This window comes from Lolium perenne, chromosome 2, assembly GCF_019359855.2.
Source record: "Lolium perenne isolate Kyuss_39 chromosome 2, Kyuss_2.0, whole genome shotgun sequence".
NCBI classification, from domain to species: domain Eukaryota; kingdom Viridiplantae; phylum Streptophyta; class Magnoliopsida; order Poales; family Poaceae; genus Lolium; species Lolium perenne.
The window spans coordinates 304,934,292-304,949,562 of NC_067245.2; the positions used below are offsets into that span (position 1 = coordinate 304,934,292).

The 15,271-nt window shown below is 45.5% G+C and overlaps 1 long non-coding RNA gene across 1 annotated transcript; it reads left to right on the top strand.

Moving 5' to 3' along the window:
- Positions 1-1,565: 1,565 nt before the first annotated feature.
- LOC127330841 (uncharacterized) lies at positions 1,566-3,245 on the top strand. Its single transcript, XR_011751148.1, has 3 exons — positions 1,566-2,011; positions 2,344-2,468; positions 2,690-3,245. It is a non-coding gene; the product is annotated as an uncharacterized lncRNA (long non-coding RNA).
- The last annotated feature ends 12,026 nt before the right edge of the window (positions 3,246-15,271 follow it).

The window sequence follows — 15,271 nt, forward strand, 5'->3', positions numbered from 1 at the left end:
GCAGTTCGTCTACATCTTCCGCCGCTTGGCAAGTGCATGTCTTGCGGACTGGGTACGTGTGCCGTACAAGCCCACGCCTCGGCGAAGGTTTACCTGCCGCAGTGGTGCGCACACGTATTTAACGACAGTGGCAGGCGAGTTGGCGGTGACGCTCTCCCTCCATGCCATGCCACCATCGCGACGGGATGGCTCCCTGCCCCCGCTTGGGGAACTATCAAAGCCATTACTAGGCTTGACCAGCGGTTGGCGATGATGTAAATAACGAAGAAAACAACCGCATTCGCCACTCGCCATGTTGCTGACATTTTGTGTCCGACGCACCCACATGGAGCCATATGTGGAGCAGGGATGGCCTCGGGGCGCCGACAATACTATTGGGCCGCGCCTGATCAAAAATGTCTTTGGGGCACATGGCTGGGTGCGATTTTCTATTGGCGTACCCGAAAGGTCTTTCGGGGATAGTTTGGGGGCGAGGAGGGCACGGCTGTGCACCATTGGTAAAGCATTTCTCCTCGCATTAAATGGGTGAAATCTATGCAAAAAAGTTTTAATAATTTAAAAATACTACAGATCATCACTGAAAATCGTCACATGCATGTCACAGACACACAAAGAACTTGAAGCATGAACACGGCATTTATAATAAACGCCCTGAGTCAACCACTAGTAGGAAAAATGTTATAGGAGAAGATCGACCGGAAGCGGGCAGGATTTTACAACTACTTTTTCGCAGCAGAGTGTTAAAGGGGCACGCGAGTAGTATGTCCTCGCTAGTAGCGCACCATCAACCAGTGCACACGGCAAATACGATGGGCTCGTCGAAACATGGGATCAGAATTTATCCGCAGTGAGCCACTTAAGGGTATGTACAATGATAGGGAAGACACGTCTTCTCTTAGCAGTCCATGTCATCTAGAGAGGAAGATACATATAATCTGTACAATGTATTATCTCTTATTGTTATCCCTTGTAATAAATGATAATTAATTATTTTTAGTAGGAAATTATGTGACTAAGGGAAGACAAGTCGTACAATGGGGAAAATAGCCTTATCTTATTTCATAAGAGATCATCCCTTAGCTAAGAGAAGACAACCTTCTCTCTCTTTATTCTCTCTCCTCCAACTAAGCAAAAATCTAACGTGACAAGTGTAAGGAAAGGCTGACAAGCATAAGGGAAGGCTGACATCACCCTATTGTACGTGCCCTTACAAATGTTGACAGATATAAACACTTGTTTCCTTCTAGTCGATGTAGCATTCGAATTTTTGTCAAAAAGGACCATCTGCCCCACTGAAATGCCAAAAAGGACCACCCCTGAGTGTAAATGGCAAAAGTGCCGCGGCGGCACGCTAGCCAGGCGACACGTGGAAGGTGCCGCCGCCGGCTGCGTGTGGCGGCACGTCCGCCTGCCATGGTCGCCGTCCGTCGGCCGTTAGCGCCCTCGAGCCTGGTGGGCCCTGCCGCCACAGGGCGCGGCGGCACGCTGGCGTGGCGCCTGCCTCCACCAGCCGTGGCGGCAAGTAGTCGGCCTGGGGGACAAAGACAGCAGGCTTGCGCCTCGTTGTGCGTGTGACTGATTCTCACGAATATTTTGCTTTGACGTGTGATGATTCCCTATGTTTTTTGGCTTTGGCCCGTGAATGGAGCTGCACTATCAGTATGGGTGTAACTGATTCCCAGGCATTAGTCCTGTACAGTGTGATTCTGAGACATGAAGCGACGTCCGCCGCTGATACAGGAACTACAACATCGAAAGAGCTTCGGTCTCTGCATGCTTTAAAGCAGTAGCTGCTCACTCAGCTTGTGTCTGTGCATGCTATAAAGCAGCATCCTCTCTTCGCAGACGAGCTCACATACCTGCATGCTTTAAACCAGCATCCTCTCTTCCCAGACGAGCAGCGTCTCTCGTGAGTTGACTAGAAGCAGAAGAGAACCAGCATCCTCCATGCATCGATAAAGCTGCATGCTTGATGGTTAAGCGCATGCATGCTTTTGATTAGTACATGAAGGTGAGCTGACTCTCTCGTCTCTCGTGAGCTGCATACATGTTGTTTTCACTTGCTAATTTTGGTGTAGTGTAGTGTATCTTACTCTGTAATTAGGCAAGTAATATTAGGTTATCATGTAGAGTGAAGTGAGATTTTTATCTCTGCAGCATGTTGTAGTGTAATGTAGTATTAATGAACTTTTAACATATGAGCAAATGGTATAATTTGTTGAAAAAATGACTGCGCACCTTAGGTGGATTTTATTAAGTGATGACCTTGTATGTTAGGTGGTTGTATTAATTATGATGACAAAATCCACATGTTATAACTAGATTTTTGAATGTATATTTTAGGTGGATTCGAGCAGACACCCGCTCTCTTAGAAGTGCAGTGTTTCTGTAGTTGCTGATTGGTATTATTATTTGGAATATTTCGCGGCGTAAATTATTTTTGGAAGAACATCTATCTGCAAATTGAGGTATATATATATATGATGTCTTTTGATATGTGGTCTTATAATATTTTTGAAGTATATTTTAAGAATTAGTGTGTTGTTTTATTGTTAAAAATAAATGAGTAATTATTTTGAAAAAGTCATAATGGCATGTTAAAATAAGATGTAACGAAATTATTAAAACATGAATATGATTTAAGGTAGGATGTTACTAATATTATTTTAAAAATCTGGTTGTGTGATAGGTACGATGGAAAATTTGGTAGTATTCTATAGGGAAGTCGTACGTGATGAATTTGGAGGGGTGGATTTCTCGAACCGTGACTCGATGGAAGTTGCAGTGATAGATATGGTTAATACAACATTTGCGGATGTAAGAAAATGCATCCGAGTCCCATTTGATCAGGGGATGCGTGGCATGAGAATGACGGTTGATGCTCTTATCTGTGTAGAAGGGAATGATAGGACAGGACCTCCCCGTTGGGGTTTGCGGGGGGTAAAAAATGATACAAATTGGCGTACGTACATGAGGTTTGCAAGCACACCTGGTGCTGCTATGTACGGACGGCCGATGGTGTATGTGAAATTTATTTCAGCTAGTGATGATGTCGGAAGCAGTAGGAGCGCTGCAGAGGAGCAGCTGTTCATCACCGCAGGCCCTTGTACCAGCCCGCCAGAGCAGCTTGCCATCACCGCTGCTCCTAGCATCGGCCCATCGGAGCAGATGCCTAGCCAGCATAATGCTGGCCCGGGATATTGGTCCGCGGTCGTCGACATCAGCGAACACGTGGAGGGATTGCCTGAGGCGTTTGATGATGACGCTCGTTCATCTTCATCTGAATCCTCATCGGACGAAGAAGGCGCTGGTCCTTCCCAGAGGGCGGTTCCAGGTCCAATGGATCCTGACTTTTTACAGACCATGACCATAAGCAATGAATTTCGCTCTGTTCCAAGCCTAGGAGAGGACAGTCTGCTAGTTGGGCAAAATTTCCCTGACAAGGACTCCGCTGACCAGGCAATAAAAAGGTATGCATTGGGCATATCTCGGCAGCACTGAGTGAAGCAGTCTGATCGAAGTCAGCTAAAAGTGATATGTGTCAAATTGAATGAGGGGTGTAGGGGGAGAGTGATCGCTCGAAAGAGCTCTGGGGTATGTCAGCCCTGGCATATCTCAAAAATAGAACCACATACCTGCGAGCAGGTTGGGGTTGTGGATAACCACCGGAACGTCACCGCAAAATATGTGTCACATATCATGCTAGTGTTGGTGGAAAAGACATCAATGTCAGTGTGAAGACGCTGGAAGAGACTGCACAAGATCAGATTGGCTTCTATGTCAGCTCCGGAAAGGCAAGGCGTGCGAAGGAGGAGATCTTCCAGAGGCTGTATGGCACATATGAGGAAGACCTAGCCCCCCAGAATTCTCCATCAGATATCGTCAAGTACCCTCGGGACTCAAGTATTCAGGAGACAACGTCAACACCCTAGGGAGCCAAATGAAGAAATACTTGACCGTTTATTCTGGGCATTCCCCCAGGCTATACAGGCATTCCAACACTGTCGTCCGGTGATATCAATAGATGGTACCTTCCTCACTGAAAAAGTACAAGGGCACACTCCTGTTGGCGATCGCATCAGATGCAAACAATCACCTCCTTCCTATTGCATATGCATTGGTGGAGAGCGAGAATAAAGATAGCTGGTTCTGGTTCCTGTGCTGCTTGAAGATTTCAGTTGTCGGAAATCGCCCCGATGTTTGCATCATCTCTTATCGCAACACGGGGCTATTGAGCGTGCTCGAATTTATGAAGGTGCCACAAGATCCTGAATGGGGGTGGCCCGATCTAGAGACAAGGTGGTGCATGCGGCATTTGGCACCCAATTTTTACTCAAAATTCAAGAACAAGGATTGGTTCAAGCTGTTCAAGAGAATGTGCATGCAGAAGACAACACAGAAGATGAATGCAATTTGGAGTGGAATCAATGCCGAAATTGAGAAAGCTGCGTTGCCACAGATAACAGATCGGAGGGGTCATACCAGGACAGTTACTACGTGGATTGCCGAGAGTTGCCCCGATTTTAGCAAGTGGGCGCTTGCTTACGACTGTGGGGCTCGGTACGGCATAATGACCACCAACATGTCAGAGGTGTATAATGGTGTGCTGAAAGGTGTGCGCACCCTTCCTATCACGGCGCTGATTAATGAAACTTGGAACCGGACTTTGTCATACTTTGCAGACAGAGTCCAGGTTGCCAACGCTCGGGACGCAATGAACAAGCCATGGTCTGAAAAGATGCAGCGACATCTCGACGAGAAAGCAAAAAAAAAGCACAAAGCCATGGTTTCTGTCAAATTGATGCACTTAGGAATAAGTGGAAAATACATGTACGCGCCAAGTTTGTGAGAGGTCACCACAGAGGCTCAAGAAAGCATGTTGTCACCCTCGGACCTAGATCATGTGAGTGCAGTTGTAACAAGCCAAAACTTTTGGGATACCCCTTTAGTCATGTCCTCAAGGATGCTTCAGCACATAACATCAGCGTGGAGACCTACATATCTCCGTACTTCAACACATACAACCTACTGCACACATGGAATGGTGAGTTCTGGATATGGGGCATTGGGCAGCACTATAGGGATGTATGGCCGGATAAATCCACCATATGGGTTCCGGACCCTTCGTTGAAGAGGACCGCGAAGGGTCGACGCCAATCTCACCGTCATAGAAATGACATGGACCATAGTCAGATGGGAGAACCGCGCCGTTGTCGCGTTTGCAGATGTCCCGGTCATGCGCGAAGGGAATGCCCTTACCGTAGCAACAACAACCCGGCTTGATGTAATTTGTTAATGTGTTGTAATAAATTTATAATAATTTGTACTCATGATTTGTTGTAATAAATTTATAATTATTTGTACTCATGAGTTGTTGTAATAAATTTATAATTATTTGTACTTATGATTTGTTGTAATACTTTCTAACATATTTATACTTATTATGTGTGTACAGGTGATGACGTCGCAGTATGGCGCAGACGACCAGTATGTACGAGCAGTATGGCGCGTACGAGCAACATTGCGCGTACGAGCCAACCTCCTCCGCGGAATCCATCATATGCACGCGTCGACTCATCTCTACTTGACCGCTCACAATCAGCTCGCATTTCTCCACCACATGGTGGCACACAAGTATTATCAGATACATCTAAAATTATGAATGGTCGTATGTTCTTATACAAGATTTACAAAAATATCATCTTCTATGCACTACACATAGGAGGATAATATTTTCTCTACTAATCCGTTCGGGGAACGATATTCATACACCCAAGGGGAGACTTCAAACATCGAGAACACTACTCGCGTATGTTCATATTTTACAAATATTCACTTACACAACATAAAAATACGACTATTATTTACGAACCTTTTCGTACGCAGTAATCTGTTGAACCTAACTGGTCAGAGATGGAAGCTGGACTCGGCTACAATATGCCTCCTCCACAGGTTCTTTCAATTTTAGGGCTCCTTTGATTTAAAGGATAGGAAAAGCATAGGAATAAGAAAGGTATAGGATTGGAATGGCATGTCTACTTGAAAAATATAGGAAGATGAAGTTTGTTTGATTGTAGCAAAGGAATTTTTCCATGAGGTATGAGCTAATGTTTTTTTCCTATAGGAATTACACTACAAGATTCCTATAGGAATTTTTCCTATAGGATATGTTCCTATGAATCAAACAACATGTAAAGGAATGTTTCCCATAGGAACCAAATCCTACACAATTCCTATGCAAATCCTTTGAATCAAAGGAGCCCTAGTATATCTCCCATAAAATAATATTGATGTCTATTACTGACAACTCATATTTTTACGCAGCAATCTTTTGATCCTGCTTGGCCCAACATGATAGCTGGTTTCGGCCACAATATGGCCCCACCACCGGGTCGTGAGCATATGCAGCAAGAATATTATGCTGGATCTAATAGTAAACCTAACAATCAAGAGATTGTTAATCAATTCTTTGCTGCTGACATTATGAGCGGACAAGAATTTTAATTCCTCCAGCGACACAGTCTCAGCACGTACTACAAACTCCACCACAGAACAATGATGCCAGCACTGATGATGAGGATGAAGAGTACGGCCGAGGTTTGCGCGAACATCGTCCACCACGTCGTTTGTCGCCTTCTGGTGCTAAGCAGAGACCACCACGCCATCGTCGACAAGCGTGATATGTTGAGAATTGTTACATATTATTATTTCTATCTATGTATGACCTAAGTATGAGACATATTTCTATAATTTCGCATAATAATTCAACAAGTACTTCAAAATAAGATACATCAACATGCAAAAAATACAACATAAAATTAAGTTACTACCGAAATGAAGATACATCGGACTGCCAACACCACAACTTAAAATAAACGCTACGAGTAACATTATAACCTTCACTATTTCCCCTTCTTCTTGCTCTTCGATGATGAACTAGCCTTGCCCTTCTTACTCGATAGCATAAAATCGTCGTCCGAGTCAATGCAAGCGGATGCAGCGCTCTTCCCCTTGAAATATTCATTGCTCTTAGCCAGGCTCCTCGGTGTGAAGACTTCTTCGTCATCCTCGGTCGAGGAAGCCCATGTAAATGGATGCCTTAGAAATTCTTCTTGTTCCTTCTCATCCTTCGGTTTCTTCTTCTCAAACCTTGCTTGTAACCTAAGAAGCTCTTGTCGTATTTCCACCGGAGTTCGGCCAGCATGCCTGTGTGCCTAGAAAAAAGCTTGCCTACCTCAACGAGGAGGGTCACATTCGTGACCAGATCTTCGACATTGTCTATGTTATTGGCACTCATAACTGAAGAAGCAGAGGAGAGAAGAGGAGCAGCCATAAATGTAGTAAAACTATGATCGCCACGAGGAGCCATCTTGGGGCGACTACGATTCTCTTCAACAAATGAATGCCCAGGGAGGGGTTTTATAGCACGCGGCTCAGAGAAAAGGCGGGAAATCTTGGCGGGAATTCATGGCGCGAACTTTTGGCGGGAAAAAATAAGGCGGGAACTTTAGGCGCGAAAATTTAGGCGCGAACTTTTTCTGGGAAATCAACATTTATTATTAATATATCTGACGAAATAAAGATGGAAATATAACTTAAATTAAAATACGGCTAATCACTACAACAGAATTTAAGATACAACGAGAAAGTAAAACATAAATTAACATACGTAGTTATTACAACAGATCACTCTATTTGCCCTGCGTCCAGCGTGGCCATTTTCCAGTCTTGTTGCCGCGTTCTTCTGCTGCCTGCGCCTCAACATCCCTTTCTCTTAATCTCTTCCTTTCCACTTCACGGGCCTTCCTGCGCACCTCTTCCTCCGTATACCTACGTGCAGCCTTATCATCCATCCGCTTCTGATTTATCTCACGATTTCGAGCTTGCTCTACCCTTAATTTCTGTATCTGTCTCTCTCTCTCTCTCACTACTTTATCATTAGCAATGGCCTCTTCCCTACGCTCCTCCTAATGGAAACTTGCACATGCACGCCGTTGTTTTTCCTCCACCTCATGGCGCGCCCAATCTGGCTGCTCCTGGTCTATCCATTGAAACCAGTTGCAAAGGGGCGGGGGAGACTGCAACAAAAATAAGACGGTTAATAAACGAAAATTAATGAAACATACAACAAGCCTCAAGGATTTTTAATCAGGCTTTTAGAACATACCGTAGGCCTCGAGGACGATGAACTTGTTCGTGCGGGTGGATCATGATCGTAATAAGCGCACATGAAATATTTCATGCTGAACTTATCAGAAAAATCCACCACCTCCTTCACCTTCGCAAGGCGGCCGCACCAACACCTCTCTGCTGTAACCCCCGGTGGCAAGCTTGCATTCTTCCCTTCATCGACCTAAAATCCTGGTCCGAGCAAGGCACACTCATGCTGGCTAAGGTATAACGACTTCTGACTTGTGTACCAAATAACATCGACGCCTCTTTTTATAGAGAGCTGGACAACTCGAGCGGAAAAATTAGGCGGGAAATGGATGCAATCTGCAAAAAAGCGAAGCAATCAACTGAAAAACAATGAGTGGGAATGAGTGCTCGTGGGTATCAGTGCACATGCCTGCTGCCTTTGTCCCCCAGGCAGGAGACTTGCCGCCACTGCCGGTGGAGGCAGGCGCTACGTCAGCATGCCGCCGTGCTCTGTGGCGGCAGGGCCCACCAGGGTCGACGGCTCTAACGTCGGATGGACGGCGACCATGGCGAGCGGACGTGCCGCCATAGCTAACGGTGGCAAGGCCTGCCGCCACAGCCGGCGGCGGCACCTGCCACGTGTCGGCTGGCGAACGTGCCGCCACGGCAGTTTTGCCATTTTCACTGAGAAGTGGTCCTTTTTACCATTTCAGTGGGGCAGGTGGTCTTTTTTGACGAAAAATCGTAGCTTTCCTCATGTGTACCACGACTACAAAGCTCGCGGCGTCCTAGGACTTGTCTCTTCTTTTACCTATACCAAGCGTAAGCGTAAGTCCGGCCGCCGCTTGGTATTCTGATCAGATCGAACCAATTTTACATCTCCCTAGTAGGCGTCTGCGACTTCCGCTAGCGATTTGTTGATGAAGCCTTCTCGTTGGCGCCGTGCGGTTCTGCGATTGCGTCCTTGAGAGTTGAGACCATCTTGCCATCGGAGATCCCCTCATCCCCGTGTGTATGTGTTTCTTAATTCTGATTACTCGATTCAGCACTAAGTTTTAAAGCCATTTCAGTATACATGTCTGATCGATCACAATGTTATTAAAAAATGCTATTCTGGTTGCTTTACTAAATGCATGTAATGTTTTTTTATTTCAATTATTTTATGTCTAAGGTTGAAGAGGAAACTCCACAACAGTCCCCGTGCATGGTTCAATTTTTTTAAATTATTTTATGCCTAAGGATAAAGAGTAAAGCACCAATAACAATTATAAACTTCTTTGATAAACCGCTGATGGTATCATGGAATTTAATTTTGAGACATATAGTGCTATTTTTTTTCTCCTGTGTGAAAAAGGGGATGCATGGTTTTCTCGATATCCTTTGTGTAAATATGGGGATAATGTTCTAAGCCTGGATGTGGCCACATTGTAAATCGTTGCCCTTAGAATACGACAATTTAGCAATCTATTTAGGTCTTGTTTGACACTATAGTGTTTGTAGAGATTAGTGGAAATAATACTCTAGAGTATTGGATGGAACCCCTACCTTCACATAATCCTTGCAAAACCCTTATTCTAAATTCACTAGGTAGGGGTAAAGTATTGGGATTAAGAAATATACACTAAGATTTGAAGAAAAATGAGGATTATACTCGCTCAATAATCTAGCACCAAATATGCATTAAAATAAATGAGAATTGGGACTTTGGTGGGGATTATCCCTACTAATCCCCTTGGTGGAGATTATCCCTACTAATCCTCACTAATACTCTAGAGCTAAACAAGAGTCTTACCAGGATCTCTGCACGTACATAAATATGTTCTGATTTGGAGAGAGCGCACGCCAGGCACGCGAGGGTTGTTCAAGAACTGAAGGGCAGTGCCCTACACACAGTTTGGACCATTTGAATAATTTGACATATCCGCATAGACATCCGCACGTCAAGCCTATCCATTTGGAATCACAATTCCTGAATTATTAGCGCCAGCCCGCTGCCTACATCGATCAATCCACTATTAATAATGAGGGCGTAGACGCATGTTGCACGAAATGAGAAATATTAGTTTAGGCGTCTGCTCCGGTACAACCCCCACCTCCCAAACTCAATCTAAAATTTGGCAAACTCAAACACAAGGACGGCTGAGATCGCTCGATACCCCTTTATTTTTAATACAAAATTGTTATATGTATCCATATACAAAGCCCGTATGGCCCAATTAAATTGTACGAATACGATATACGAGTAACACACCGCCGGACGACGGAATTGCTGCATGGCCGGCGAGAGGCACAGCAACGTGGCGGCGTGCCTGCTACGAGGGACAACGAGTGGTGCTGGCCGGTGGGCGGCGGGAGGCACGACAACACGGCGGCATGCCGGCTACGAGGAATAGCGATCGGAGCTCGCCGGCATGATCAATCAAGACGGCGGCGTGCAGAAAGTGCGATGCGGCGGCGCGGTGTGCAGCCGGACAATCCGGCGAAACTTAGTCTGGCACGTTTAAGATGAAAGCAATGATATGTTGGTCGTCACGGCCGGCCAGACCGTCAATGATTCATTGGTACTACAAGGCCGGCGACAAGTCTGGCTACTCTCCGTTCCTTATTTACTCCTCTGTAACTGCAGATTCATTGGTGCTACAAGGCCGGACAGGCCGGCCTAAAGTCTGGCTGCTCTCTGTTATCTGGAACTACACGGCCGGACAGACTGGCGCTCTCTGTTATCTGGAACTACACGGTCGGACAGGCTCGCGACTGGCGGTCACCTCGCCAGTTTGAGCTGCGACTCTCACGCCGAAAATGAGTGGGTAGAAGACGGGGACGATGGTGATCGGAGGTGTAGTGGGCGGGGGACTAGATCGCAGCAGCGGCGGACCTAACCGGCACCGACGTCGTTCCTGATCGGCAGCGATGGATCGGCTAGAGAAGGATGTTTAGATCGTGGAGGTTTTGATGGAGATCGTTGATGTAGTTGATGTAGTCTTTATACGTATACGACGTATGGGTATACCGGGTTTAGATATGGGCTTCGGAGGGCTCGCACTTAACCCAAACTGAGTTGGGGGGGGGGGGGGGGGGGTTTGTAATGGAGCAAGCCCCATTAGTTTATGCAACGTGCGGGGCCTTCCCGGGAACATTGACGTAGAAAATTGAGTGTTCACTCATCTCCCGTAGTGCCAAGATAATATCTTCTCAGAGAACCTTGCTTTCGTAATTCGTAACAATACAATTAGTCGCAAACTGTAGGCTCCTTTGATCCAAATTCAGTAGTGAAAATGTTTCATTGGTCCAGGTCGATTATTTGTCCCTACACCAGGATGCCACGAACGTGAAAATGCTTTTCTTTGTTTGATTGATTAAAAGAGAAAGAACATGCAAGCCGGCCCAGCCCGTTCGTCATCCGAGACCAATTGAAATGGGTGTGCCACTGGACAAGGTAACTGGGCCGCCCAATAGTAGATGGCGGTGGCAAAGCAGCAGCTCCTAATGTTTTTTGTATTTTATTTTATAATTTTTCAAATAAAACAATATATATGATCTTTTCTGAACATTCGTCATCTTTTGAAAATTTCAGTCACTTCAAGAGTTCCAAATATTAGTATCTGGTTCAACATATTCATATGAGACGACTTTGATGCAAAATTTCAGTCACGGTCAAGAGGTCCAAATATTTTAGACACGTCGACGATCTCCGGCGTTGGTCATGGCCAGTCCGGCACTAGCTGCGGCAGACGGTATACCAGCGGCGGAGGAAGAGGGAGAAGGGGAGCCAACACCGCCGGGTCAGGCTATGGATCCCACGCCATAGGAGGAGCAGGAGACAAGCCTCGCGCTCCAGAGTAACCGAAGGTGTCACCGACGTCCTCTCTTGAAGCTGGACGGCGAGGCCATCCAACTAGGTGAGCTAGTAGAATTAGCTCTGGTAAATGGCGAGCTGGATGGCCTCATCGTGTTGATATCCGGCGGCTAGTGCTCCCTACTCCTCCTATGGCCTCAAGAGTTACAAATATTAGTATATGGTTCAACATATATTAGACACGTCAACGATCTCCTGCCTCGCTCATGGCCAGTCCGACACTGGCTGCGGCAGACGGTATACCAGCGGCGGAGGAAGAAGGAGAAGGGGAGCCAACACCGCCAGGTCAGGCTATGGATCCCACGCCACAGGAGGAGCAGGAGACAGGCCTCGCGTCTCGCGCTCTGGAGTAACCGGAGGTGTCACCGGCGTCCCAATCGCCAACGCAGACTCTTGAAGCTGGATGGCGAGGCCATCCCACTAGGTGAGCTAGTCGAATTCGCTCTGGTAAGTAGGATGGCCTCATCGTTGTTGAGATCCGACGGCTAGTGCTCCGGATCGCACACCGCGCCGCTGTCATCGAATTGCTCGTCGTCTTAGTCGTTGTCTCCGCCCTCAATGAACTCGTCGGCTTTGCCCTCGTTACCGTCGTTTTTGTGATCATTGTCGTCATCGCTGACCTCCTAGTCGTCATCGGTGAGGCTGCTCGCGAGTTCCCACTTGAAACCCTGACAACGCGGGTCGAACTCCCATGCCCCGAACATGATCCAATTGAACGAGTTGAGGGCGAATGCCAGATCGCCGCGTAGATTCGGCGGCAATATGAAGTGGCGGCGCTAGACCTTGTCGCGCCGCTCTCGTCTCTCACGCGGCACGGGAGGGACCGACACACGACGGGAGTTGAGGTACCAACCTCCTCCCGGTAGGCTGGCATCCGACCATGGCTGATAGGACAAAGGTGTCCGATCTTTCGAATAGATGATGATAAGTTGATTTGTTGGTGGAGTTCGTGCTTGATGATGCGACTACACTTGCAAAGTACGTGCGCCAATGATATCGCTAGGACAATCTCCAGGAGTTACTGATCTTGCGGGTGCACAATCAGCCTGACCAGCGAGGGTCTTAATTTCTACCTGAAATCGATACAAGTAAGAACTAATATTGCAATCAAGAAGGTATTTTCTCCTCAAATACGGACTCTAAAAAAGTGGTTGACTTACTTGCTACGAAAATGACATGAGCCTGACCCAAAAATAAAGGCGACTGATGGAAACAACTTCATATGTACCAACTCGTTGGAACTCCAATTGCAGAGTATTGTAGCAAGCGTCTTTTGCCCACAAGAGTGACTCGAACTCTCGGGGAATTGGTAAGAGGTTATTTCTTTTTCTCCTCTTCTTGCAACCCGCAAAGCAAAGTTTTTGTCTTCTGTCTCCAACTTCACCGTGTGGTTTTTCAAACAAAAGGTTTTGTTAGCAAAGCAACTAAACAAAGCAAACAATATAAAGACAATAAAAAGATGGTTGTTTTTGGGTTTTGTGTGTTTGCAAGTGAAAATATTTTTGTATTTTCGAAATAGTTAATAGAGAAAAATATAAAGTATTGTAGCTGTGTTGGAAAGGTGTTTCTAATGGTTTAGAATGGACCGGGCTCATGGGTTCACTTGTGTACTCTCTTTTTGGGTTGTAGTGCACATAAACAATTCATCAAAGACATAATATTGGTGGAACTTCAACATGTGTATGATAGAATTCATATGGGCATCACGTACTACATAGAGAAGATGCAACACATCTCTCTTATACTCAAGGGAAAACTTCAAGTAATCTTGAATTAAGAAAAATCAACAGAGTATAGCCTTAAGTAATTTGACATAATGTTTAAGTCACTGATACATCTCAATTTTATCTACTTTTCCAAGTACTTTGCTCAATGATTTTCTCCGGAATCTCACCATACTTGGGTAAAACTGCTGAACATGACGCTGTTTTTAGTAGACGTCTTCTCTCTGTCTGTTTTCGCCAGAAATAAAATCGAGGAAAATACCACGGAAGGTTTTCACCAAAACAAGGGGTCTTGAGCTTTTGTAATCACACAAGAGGGACCACGAGGCCCAAAAGAGGACAGGTGGCGTGGCCCCCTCTACCGGGTGCGCCACCCATGTTATTTTGGCCCAGGAGCATCGCCCAACCTCCCCTTTGGCGTACCCCCTTATATACCTTAAAAACCTACCTAGCCAGGAGCATGGAGCTTTTCGCGAAACAGAGCGCCACCACCACCACGATCTTTGTTTTGGGGGTCAGATTGATCCTGCTCTCCATGCTGGAGCCTGGAGAGAGTGGGATTTCGAGGTCTTCTCCACCATCATCGCCACTAACGTCATCACCAACAACAATGTGATCATTCCCCATCATCATGTGTGAGTAGTTCTCTGTAGGCATGTGAGGTGGATGGTGATTGGATGAGATGGATCATGTAATCATCCATATGTATCGAGATTTTATGTATTTGTCTTGAGGATGTTCTTGTATGAGTGTTGGTACACCTTTTCCATGTTTAATGCGTGTTGCTAGGGTCCGAGTGACATGATTTCAATACTGAAATTCTATTGCCCCATCATATATATGAGTTTGGTATCTATCTGCAAAGTGTATTGCCTATTTATTGTGTTGAACATGTGAGCCTAAAGTGACAGTTAGGGAAAACAATAGGAAATATGTGATAGTTTGAGGATATAGTGTGTTCATGAAGTGTTAATGATTTGATCTGGGCTATTTGAAAAGATAGAGACCTTAATTGCATGTAGTTCCAAGTTGGCCCCGGTGAAATGAGCAGGCAGGACAAAAGATGTTATACAAATTCGCTTGGTTAGTATGCATAACTATATTAGGATCACATAGCTACACACAACAGAACTATAGATAAATTCTATGTTATTAGGATTACATTATATGATCAATATCATTCATCCAACACCTCACTATCACCTTATGCCTATGCTTTTAGCCACTGAAAGTTACACATCACTATTTCAGGTGAAAACTGAAAATCCACTGCTATTATTTACTGCTTGTTCTATTGCTTTGAATCAACTGATATAAAATCACCATTTGCTTTGTGAGTTTATTGATCTACATGTGTGGTTGAGTGACGTCTCAATTGCCGAAGTCTTATTGATATTCTTGTGTTCCCCTTGAGCCGAACTATAAATTTGGGTAATACTTCATATCGAAGATTTCAGCGACCCCTATATTTGTGGGCATCAATCACAAATATGCTACATTAACCAAACAAGAATATCAAGCTGTCACATGATAATTATAGCACATGAATTCA